General features: G+C 39.1%; 1 non-coding gene across 1 annotated transcript; it reads left to right on the top strand.

Moving 5' to 3' along the window:
- The first annotated feature begins 11497 nt into the window (after nt 1-11497).
- Trnat-ugu (transfer RNA threonine (anticodon UGU)) lies at nt 11498-11572 on the top strand. The gene has a single exon. It is a non-coding gene; the product is annotated as a tRNA-Thr (tRNA).
- The last annotated feature ends 205 nt before the right edge of the window (nt 11573-11777 follow it).

Below are 11777 nucleotides of genomic sequence, written 5' to 3'. Positions count from 1 at the left end.
CAAGCAATTGATCTTCCATATTAGAGCCACATTTTATGCCTAAATTTCTCAGGACTTCCAACCTTCCTATCACTCTATCATTGAAACATATCACTGCGTTTAGTACACCAACTTTTAATATATTTAGTCCTACAAAAACATTCTTGGGTAATCTTTCCCATATGCAATTGTTGAAACTTTCATTTTGAGTGCCCCCCATGAAAACATTTACTAAGCAAAACAGGGTCACTCAGGTCTCTAAAAATTGGTTTTATTTCATTCATAACAGGCTCAGGAAGAGAATGCTTATGATGTTATATTTGACCACTTTCGTTTGCTTTTTGGTAACCATTCCAAGAATCTGCTCCTTTAGGGCAAAGTCCGTGAACAGGGTGGTCATCTGTGGACAACTTAGGAAAGTAGGTGGCCCACACAGCTTTTCTCATTGCTGTAACATCATTCAGAGGTGCAGTTCGTCTAATGGCCTGTCCATAATAACTCTGAAGAAAGTCTATTTCAGTTTCTGGCAATCTGGCTCGGCCAGACAGAGATTTTCCATCCGGTAGCAACTTTTCTTTCATTTCTGTTCGTAGCTTCCTGAATATAGCATCCATCCTCTTTTGTACATGTCCACAACACTCCAGTTTTGTTACCAAGGTGTCACCACAAGCATTGAATCACCAGGAGGCGTGTCATGTGGGAGTTTCTTTCTTGAAGAACTGATACATAGGTTACTTTCAACAGTGTGGCTTACTTTGTTTGTGAACTGGTTACCACGGAATCCCCTTTTATTGAATTTCTTGACTTGTGGCATAGTTCGTATTTATTGCACACTAAAGGATATGTACTTCTACAAATATATGTAGCATTTGGGCAACAAACATTCAGTAAAATGTGAACAAACTGCTTCAGCGAAACAAAAGTAAATCCTAGCAAAGATAATCATTTACAGTCGCTAGAAACCTGCACTGTCACCAACATATACAATGTATCATACATATAATCGCTGGAAACAGGAAGTTCACAGTTCTTTTCGAAATAATACTAGTTTCTGTAACAGAAATAAAGGGGATGTGGTGGCGTACATGACCGTAGCTTTAAAATTTGGTATATATATATGGGTCATTTTTCATTTGAAATCCTATAAGGTATATATCAATGTAATGAGGAATTTAATAAAGTCATTAAAAAATTCGATTTTTTCCACCATTTATAAGTAACCATTTAATGGCATCGGTCCAATCCTCAGACCTTTCAGTCGACGATAATCTCTCAGTGCAGCACTGTAACTGCTGCCGTTAACACGTAACAGTTTCACTAACAGCACACGGTCTGTCGTCTCGATAGCCGTATTTTCACTTATGCTATGACTTGTTGAATGGCAGCATGGATGTCATACTGTCATACAAACAGCGTAAAGCACCAGACTTGCACCTGGCGGCCACAATTGGAACTAATTTGTTTTCCAGTTCCGCATTAACGCATTAGAGTATCTGCCAAGTTTAGCTGTCATACGATAGCTACAGCTCACACTGTACCTCCGTGAGTGACCGCACTTTATATCCACCCGGTACAGTCTCCCCCGCCTTGAGATGTCATTGACATCCACAAAAAATTCGTACTCTCTTTATTAATGATATTACGAAGGTACTGATAGCCTCACTTCACTGTGTTGACGATATCGAAACAGCTCATTTACAGACAAAAATCGCGTAAAGCTGCCACCTGGAGAACCTATATTCGATTGGGCTAGCACAATCCTTTCAGGCCTAACATGTGAACATGACAGGGAAGAATTGTTTTCGAAGTTCGATTCTTGTCTTCCGAAAGGCTAAGATTTCTATATTTAGTATCTGTCTTAACTATTTATCAGCAGCCGAAAGAGATGTAGTATTGTTACGGAAACACTCGCGGAGTTTCAAGGACACATCGTTTTCCATAGAGTCTAGGCTCACACATGCACCCAGAAGGTAAAGGTTCTATTAACACAATACTTGCGCTTTTTTCGTCGATTTCGTTTCTATAAACTGGTAAGCAGCGGCTGCGTGCTTCAGTGTGCGTGCGACTGGAATATTTTTCGAGAAAGATGAGTCCACCCGTTTGCGGTTAGTTTTGATCTTTTTTTGAAATAACCGTTACTTCCAAGGATTCAGATGTACTGACAGAATCGATTGAGTTAACTAATTAATAGCTCTACGGAAATAACCGAAGTTACCATTTCCACTGTCCAAGCGATCGGTAAAAATATGAAAAAAATGAATTCCGGTCATCTGCTGGCCTATTTAACAGTCGTAATGAGGAATTTGCTAAATTTTATTAGTGTGGGAAAAAGTGTATAATTTTCTTAATTGGTATGATTCTCACTTCAATTTTTCACGTTTATTGATAACTTATTAAACAACTTGTGCGATAGGGTACAGGGTGTCTTTTTGAGTCTTTGTAATAACTTTTATAGTTATTTTGTACAGCAATTCTGGATTTTGCCACTAATTTGACTCAGAGATTGCGGAAACACATTTCTCAAATTTCACTTTCAATAGGGCAGCGACAGTGTCGGTATACTTTTGAAGCCAGTTTCAATTAACAGGGTAAAGATCTAAATACAGTTTAAGTCCCAATATACACCTTACGTTATACACTGATAACATTAGAGACATCACTAACTGGAAAGTATTACATAATTACTGATCTATATCTGTGACACAGTTTCGTAGATTTCTGCATGTTGTTGCTGCAATTGTAGGGTTTCGGCGCTCAACATGTTTATTATCAATGTTCTTGCTGTAACTATCAGAGACGAATGTTATGAAAATATTTTGAAATTATGATGAGCAAAATATACAAATCAAGACGGATTTTAAGTAACATTGTGAAAATATCAGTTACAGGTGCCGGTTATCGGTAGCCACAGTAATAATTAGGCTAATAGGCAGAGGTTGGATAAAAATATGTAAAAACAGCGAAAAATGCATGCTTGAACTTAAATGTAGAAGCTAGCCAGGCCTGCAGGGGCGCTGTTGTATTTGACCATGAATGGCACCTGTGCAGTGCCGTCAATACGTTGCATCAGGCTTAGTCACAACAGATTAGATTAGATTAGATTAGATTAATACTAGTTCCATGGATCATGAATACGATATTTCGTAATGATGTGGAACGAGTCGAATTTTCCAATACATGACATAATTAGGTTAATTTAACAACATACTTAAGTTAATATAACAACTTTATTTTTTGTGTGTTTTTTATTTTTATTTATTTATTTTTTTATTTTTTTTTTTTTTAATAATTTTTTTTCTTAATTTATGTCTAAAAATTCCTCTATGGAGTAGAAGGAGTTGTCATTCAGAAATTCTTTTAATTTCTTCTTAAATACTTGTTGGTTATCTGTCAGACTTTTGATACTATTTGGTAAGTGACCAAAGACTTTAGTGCCAGTATAATTCACCCCTTTCTGTGCCAAAGTTAGATTTAATCTTGAATAGTGAAGATCGTCCTTTCTCCTAGTATTGTAGTTATGCACACTGCTATTACTTTTGAATTGGGTTTGGTTGTTGATAACAAATTTCATAAGAGAGTATATATACTGAGAAGCTACTGTGAATATCCCTAGATCCTTAAATAAATGTCTGCAGGATGATCTTGGGTGGACTCCAGCTATTATTCTGATTACACGCTTTTGTGCAATAAATACTTTATTCCTCAGTGATGAATTACCCCAAGATATGATGCCATATGAAAGCAATGAGTGAAAATAGGCGTAGTAAGCTAATTTACTAAGATGTTTATCACCAAAATTAGCAATGACCCTTATTGCATAAGTAGCTGAACTCAAACGTTTCAGCAGATCATCAATGTGTTTCTTCCAATTTAATCTCTCATCAATGGACATACCTAAAAATTTGGAATATTCTACCTTAGCTATATGCTTCTGATTAAGGTCTATATTTATTAGTGGCGTCATACCATTCACTGTACGGAACTGTATGTACTGTGTCTTATCAAAATTCAGTGAAAGTCCGTTTACAAGGAACCACTTAGTAATTTTCTGAAAGACAGTATTGACAATTTCATCAGATAATTCTTGTTTCTCAGGTGTGATTACTATACTTGTATCATCAGCAAAGAGAACTAACTTTGCCTCTTCATGAATATAGAATGGCAAGTCATTAATATATAATAAGAACAACAAAGGACCCAAGACTGACCCTTGTGGAACCCCATTCTTGATAGTTCCCCAGTTTGAGGAATGTGCTGATCTTTGCATGTTACGAGAACTACTTATTTCAACTTTCTGCACTCTTCCAGTTAGGTATGAATTAAACCATTTGTGCACTGTCCCACTCATGCCACAATACTTGAGCTTGTCTAGCAGAATTTCATGATTTACACAATCAAAAGCCTTTGAGAGATCACAAAAAATCCCAATGGGTGGTTTTCGGTTATTCAGATCATTCAAAATTTGACTGGTGAAAGCATATATGGCATTTTCTGTTGAAAAACCTTTCTGAAAACCAAACTGACATTTTGTTAGTACTTCATTTTTACAGATATGTGAAGCTACTCTTGAATACATTACTTTCTCAAAAATTTTGGATAAAGCTGTTAGAAGGGAGATTGGGCGGTAATTGTTGACATCAGATCTATCCCCCTTTTTATGCAAAGGTATAACAATAGCATATTTCAGTCTATCAGGGAAAATGCCCTGTTCCAGAGAGCTATTACACAGGTGGCTGAGAATCTTACTTATCTGTTGAGAACAAGCTTTTAGTATTTTGCTGGAAATGCCATCAATTCCATGTGAGTTTTTGCTTTTAAGCAAGTTTATTATTTTCTTAATTTCAGAGGGAGAAGTGGGTGAGATTTCAATTGTATCAAATTGCATAGGTATGGCCTCTTCCATTAACAGCCTAGCATCTTCTAATGAACACCTGGATCCTACTATATCCACAACATTTAGAAAATGATTATTAAAAATATTTTCAACTTCTGACTTTTTGTTCGTAAAGCTTTCATTCAATTTGATGGTAATACTGTCTTCCTCTGCTCTTGGTTGACCTGTTTCTCTTTTAATAATATTCCAAATTGTTTTAATTTTATTATCAGAGTTGCTGATTTCAGACATGATACACATACTCCTGGATTTTTTAATAACTTTTCTTAATATAACACAGTAGTTTTTATAATTTTTGATAGTTTCTGGGTCACTACTCTTTCTTGCTGTCAGATACATTTCCCTTTTCCGGTTACAAGATATTTTTATACCCTTAGTAAGCCATGGTTTGTTACAAGGTTTCTTACGAGTATATTTAACTATTTTCTTGGGGAAGCAGTTTTCAAATGCATTTACAAAAATGTCATGAAATAAATTATATTTTAAATTGGCATCAGGTTCACGGTACACCTCATCCCAGTCTAACTGCTGTAGGCTTTCCCTGAAATTTGCAATTGTTAAATCGTTGACTGAACGTATTACTTTGGAGGACTGTTTAGTATTGCTGAATGGAGCTATGTCATATATTGTAACTAGCTGTGCACCATGATCAGAAAGACCGTTCTCAACAGGCTGCGCATTTATCTGGTTAAACTTATCTTGGTCTACAAAGAAGTTATCTATCAGTGAGCTGCTATCCTTTACCACCCGAGTAGGAAAATCAATAACGGGTGTCAAATTGAAAGAACCGAGTAATACTTCAAGGTCATTTTTCCTATTACCCTCTTTCAGAGAATCTACATTGAAGTCCCCACAAATAATAATTTGCTTCCCCCTGTCTGACAGATAGCACAACAAGGAGTCCAAATTTTTCAGAAATAGATGAAAATTTCCTGATGGGGACCTATATACAGTTACAATTATAAATGTGCCTTTATTTAATTTAAGCTCACAGGCACATGCTTCTATATGTTTCTCTACACAAAACTTTTTTGTTTCTATACTTTTTGCACAATGATAACTTTTGACATATATGGCAACTCCTCCTTTCTCCATATTTTCTCTCATTACATGTGCAGAGAGCTTATAACCACTTACATTTACCTTATCCATATCAGTAATAATGTGATGCTCAGACAGGCATAGTATATCTATTTCATTCTCAGCTTCTAAATCTTCTAAACAAACCAGAAGCTCATCTACTTTATTCTTTAAACTCCCAATATTTTGATGAAATATACTTACATTATTTTTAATTATACTTTTATGAGAACCTTTCCTTATTCTAACATTTGCAGTACTCTCCTGTCTGAGTTTCTCATTGTGCTTAGGCCTAGTTCCTATACCAGTGTTCTGTGTAGTTGTGAGTGCATTGTGTCAAATTGTTGGTGCTCGTATGGTGAGTGCTTCTGTAACCACGGTAGCTGAAGCGTATAGTGTTTCAAGAGGCATCATATCGAAGATGTATAGGGCGAGTCATGTAAGACATAACTCTCCTTTTATTTCGTGAACGCTTCCAGATATCAAAATGAGGTTTTCAGCAAAAGATAGTACGATAATGGTCACGTACTTTGTTATGTGATAAGAGGCCTAAATCTTGTATCGATTAAGATATTGAAGCAAGTACGGTTTTTTAAATACTTTTTAACGGACTCTGAAAGCGCTTGAAAAGATGAGTAAAATGATATGATGCTTGTTAATTTCCAGGTTAAACCCCTTGCAAAAGAATTCGAAATGTGCTGCACTTGGAGATCAATGGGGCCATAGTCAGCTATTGTGCTTCAAACACCACCAAGGAGAAACCTCGTGCTAGACGCCATCGTTAAATGCAGCAAGACAGTCCTACGCTATTAAGAAGAACCCCATTTCCTATACGACATAGATACAGGGTCAGCAGCGGTTTTTGTGTATGGATCTACGGCATAAACTAGCTTCTGGCGCGTCAGATGGTGCTTAGGAAAACTATTTCAAATGTGTTTCCATTTCCAGATTTTTGTGGCAATAAATACAGTTTCAGCAGACAGTTTTCCATGTAAACCCTCCCTCTCGACGCGGACTTATCAGAGCCGAAACAGAGACGTTGGTCATTCATATTTCATACTGATAAACAGCCTCATTTAAGGAAAAAATAAACTACTTTTGCTGTGTCATTTATCGATACCACGCCACGGGCATCACCAAGTTCGTAATGAAATTGCAAGTTTCCATCTGAAGCCGACAACCGCCATGCGGGATCCGTTGGACCCAACGATGTGTGCCCACTGAGCCACGCCTCCAGCGGCTCTGTACCATGAACGCCGTCTGCCTCAACAATATAGGATGGCCGACGGCAGCCGCTTACCCCACTAGCACTTGGAGCCTCTTCAACTAGTATATCATCGTTCGTGATTAGTACAGCTAGCCTCATCACACTTTATACTGTGATAGCTGGAATCTGTTTCTTGCAGCATTAATTGTAATGACTCTTCGTTCGCTTGGGGAAATACAATTTGAGTAGCCCGCCTCTCCTTATTATTGTGTACAAAGTCATACACAACAAGTTCATTAACTTTCTTAGGTTTAAAAATGATAATAATAATAATAATAACAGCTGATGTCTCTTTGCCTGGAGACGCCTGAATGATTCTTAAAAGCAAAACACCTGCTGTGGGACAAAAGTGTTTATAGATACCCAAAGTAAGCAGGTGTTGACAAATGTGAAAATTACCGAACTATCAGTTTAATAAGTTACGGCTGCAAAATACTAACGCGAATTCTTTACAGACGACTGGAAGAACTGGTAGAAGCCGACCTCAGGGAAGATCAGTTTGGATTCCGTAGAAATGTTGGAACACGTGAGGCAATACTGATCCTACGACTTATCTTAGAAGATAGATTAAGGAAAGGCAAACATACGTTTCTAGCATTTGTAGACCTAGAGAAAGCTTTTGACAATGTTGACTGGAATACTCTCTTTCACATTCTGAAAGTGGCAGGGGTAAAATACAGGGAGCGAAAAGCTATTAACAATTTGTACAGAAACCAGATGGTAGTTATAAGAGTCGAGGGACATGAAAGGGAAGCAGTGGTTAGGAAGGGAGTGAGACAGGGTTGTAGCCTCTCCCCGATGTTATTCAATCTGAACATTGAGCAAGCAGTAAAGGAAACAAAAGAAAAATTCGGAGTAGGTATTAAAATCCATGGAGACGAAATAAAAACTTTGAGGTCCGCCGATGACATTGTAATTCTGTGAGAGACAGCAAAGGACTTGGAAGAGCAGTTGCACGGAATGGACAGTGTCTTGAAAGGAGGATATAAGATGAACATCAACAAAAGCAAAACGAGGATAATGGAATGTAGCCGAATTAAGTCGGGTGATGCTGAGGGAATTAGATTAGGAAATGAGACACTTAAAGTAGTAAAGGAGTTTTGCTATTTGGGGAGCAAAATAACTGATGATGGTCGAAGTAGAGAGGATATAAAATGTAGACTAGTAATGGCAAGGAAAGCGTTTCTGAAGAAGAGAAATTAGTTAACATCGAATATAGATTTAAGTGCAGGAAGTCGCTTCTGAAAGTATTTGTATGGAAGTGAAACATGGACGATAAATAGTTTGGACAAGAAGAGAATAGAAGTTTTCGAAATGTGGTGCTGCAGAAGAATGCTGAAGATTAGATTGGTAGATCGCATAACTAATGAGGAGGTATTGAATAGGATTGGGGAGAAATGGAGTTTGTGGCACAACTTGACTAGAAGAAGGGATCGGTTGGTAGGACTTGTTCTGAGGCATCAAGGGATCACCATTTTAGTATTGGTAGGCAGTGTGGAGGGTAAAAATCGTAGAGGGAGACCAAGAGATAAATACACTAAGCAGATTCAGAAGGATGTATGTTGCAATAGGTACTGGGAGATGAAGAAGCTTGCACAGGATAGAGCAGCATGGAGACCTGCATCAAACCAGTCTCTGGACCGAAGACCAGAACAACATCAACAGATACTACTCTAAATTGTAATTAGATGGAATACACGTTAAATAAACCAAACATTTTATTCAGAATAGCTGAAGACATGTTACCCACAAAATAAATACCGTTCTTAACGAAACGTACTTTTACGCTTTAGTTAAACATGTACTCAAATTGTTTACCATCAAGTGTAAGACATGTATGAAATCGCCGTTCGAGAGTGAACTGGGCAGCCGTCTTGTTCGACTCACATTCATTGTCGCTTATTCAATAGTACGTCATGTAGAATAACAGGGAAAAGGTTTGCAAGAAAGTGTGCATAAGTATTTCCATTTAATAATAATGCGGCCAATGGCCTGCCGCGACGGAGAACAAAGGCGGGATAGACACCCCTAAACCGCCGAACCGTTTCGACATCATTTCTTGACATTCGCCTCATTAAAGTAGCACATCTAACTTCTCATTGGTACACATGTGAGCTCGCCAAGAATATTGAAGCAGAAATGACCTGAAGATAGACGACACTGTTGAACCCTGCTAGTTCTGCATTACAGACAAGTAAACAATCGAAAGGCCTTACACAAGGACGTAGCCCGGCATGAGCCAGTTTACAAGGCAATAGCTGATTCTGGCCGACTTGCCTTCGATTTCAGAATATTTCTCGGATTATTTTGAGAAGAGTTTCAGCTTCAAAATTAACAAGCATTATATCAGTTTACTCCCCTTTCCAAGCGTTTTCGAACGCCTTTTAAAAAAGTATACCATTACACTTAAAAAATCATACTTGCTAGAATAACTCGATCGATACAAGAATTAAGACTCTTTATCATGCAACGAAGTACGTACCCCTTAACGTAATATCATTTGTAGAACACCTGGTTTCGACGTCTGGAACCGTGCGAAATAAAAGGGGTGTTACGTCTTAAGTGACTCGCCCTGGATACCGTATACAGGGAAAGCGGTAAAACATCGTCCTCCAAATCCCAACGCGGACGAGTGTGTGTTGAGAGATAGTGACAGACGGTCACTGAAGAGGGTTGCGAGGAAAAATAAGGGGATGACAGTTGCAGAAGTCACTGCAGAATTGAATGTCACAATCGCGAACCCTGCAGCACCAAAACAACACCAAGGAAGTTCTGTAAGTTGAATTTCAAGGCAAGCTGGAATTCCAAAACCACACATGAGTGATGCAAATCGCCCGTAGCAGGAAACCGTGGTGTCGAATCCATAAAACCTAAATTATGGAGCAATGGAAGAAAGTCATTTCATCGGATAAGTCTTGTTTCACACTGTTTAGAATTTCTGGTAGAGTTTACATCTGGTGTACGCCGTCAAAAGCCTATGACGCATACTGCTTGCTGCCCAGAGCGAAACTTGGCGGGGATTCAGTGTTAACTGGACAGCCATATCATGGTGTTCCATGGGCCCCATGGTTACTCTGCAAAGCCGCTTTACTGCCAAGGATTGTGTGACCATTTTGGCTGATAAGGTCCATCCCATGGTACAATAGATTTTGCTCCTCAATGGTGATGCTGCGATTTAAGGTGACAGCTCTCAACGTCCAGGATCAGTTTTGTCAGCACGAGGATGAACTGTCGCATCTTCCCTGGCCACCACAGTCATCAGATCTTAATACTGAATTATTGGGCATTTGTGGTCTAGTTTGTTGGGTAGTTGTGTGATTGCTATGCACCTACATCGTCTTTACCTCAACTTGCCAGTACTTATACATTCCGAGGTGACAGGAAGCTGTTTTGCATGGTAACTGTTTTCCTAAACCGTATTAGGCACGATAATATGACGTGCTTTTATTGTTTCCATATTTTTCTCCGACCCTGTACTGCATTTAAATACATGGGTGATAAATTCGTGGCTCACGACGAATATTTTTGCTATGGTAAATGGGACCACGACCCTGGCGGGTGTTGTGTGGTATTACACGATGCTTCTATAACTAGGACAGAATGCTGGTTTCGCTCGTCAGGAAGTTTTCATTCCAGTGTCACACAGATTGCAACACGAAAAAGTTATGCACTCATTAGACATGGTCAGATGTCAAAATAATTTTGTACACTTCGGAGCGCATGTAAATGATTAGAATGCGATTCTCAGTGACAGGTAGAAAGACGACCAGAGTTCGTAAGTGCTTACATGGACATGGTGTCTGTTCTTTCGGACATGTCCGAAAGAACAGACGCCATATCCATGTAAGTATATATGTGTTCAAATGTGTGTGTAACCTTATAGGACTTAACTGCCAAGTTCATCAGTCCCTAAGCTTACACACTACTTAACCTAAATTATCCTAAGGAGAAACACACACATTCATGCCCGAGGGAGGACCTGAACCTCCGCCGGGATCAGCCGCACAGTCCATGACTGCAGCGCCTGAGACCGCTCGGCTAATCCCGCGCGGCTGTAAGTACATAGTTCCGGCAGTTCCGGCCATGACCTTCTTCTTCTTTGCGGATGCACACGTATTACCTGAACTCTTACGGGACTTGGTAAGAGTGTCTTCCACGAGTAATGAGTGTGTTGGGTAGGGACACTACGAATGTAGTGTGTGGACATATAAGGTGAGAATGTGGATCTCGCGGGGGTGTGTGCGCGAGATAGTCCCTGCAGACGCACTATCCTCTGTGCCCTCGGTGGCTCAGGTGGATAGAGCGTCTGCCGTGTAAGCAGGAGATACCGGGTTCGAGTCCCGGTCGGGGCACACATTTTCACCTGTCCCCGTTGATATATATCAACGCCCGTCAGTAGCTGAAGATATTAATATATAATTCTAATTTCGTTAGAGTTCGTGAGTGTTGTCTGTGTTTAGCGTTGTTACGAGGCCCGTTGGAAGATATATGGGGCATGAACAGTGTCAGATCTTGAGTGATTACTGTAAAGGATTCGGAGTGCCCCGTACTCGTGTC

This window comes from Schistocerca cancellata, chromosome 2, assembly GCF_023864275.1.
Source record: "Schistocerca cancellata isolate TAMUIC-IGC-003103 chromosome 2, iqSchCanc2.1, whole genome shotgun sequence".
Taxonomy (NCBI): domain Eukaryota; kingdom Metazoa; phylum Arthropoda; class Insecta; order Orthoptera; family Acrididae; genus Schistocerca; species Schistocerca cancellata.
Note: the sequence above shows the minus strand (reverse complement) of the source record. Positions and strands in the feature narration are given on the sequence as shown.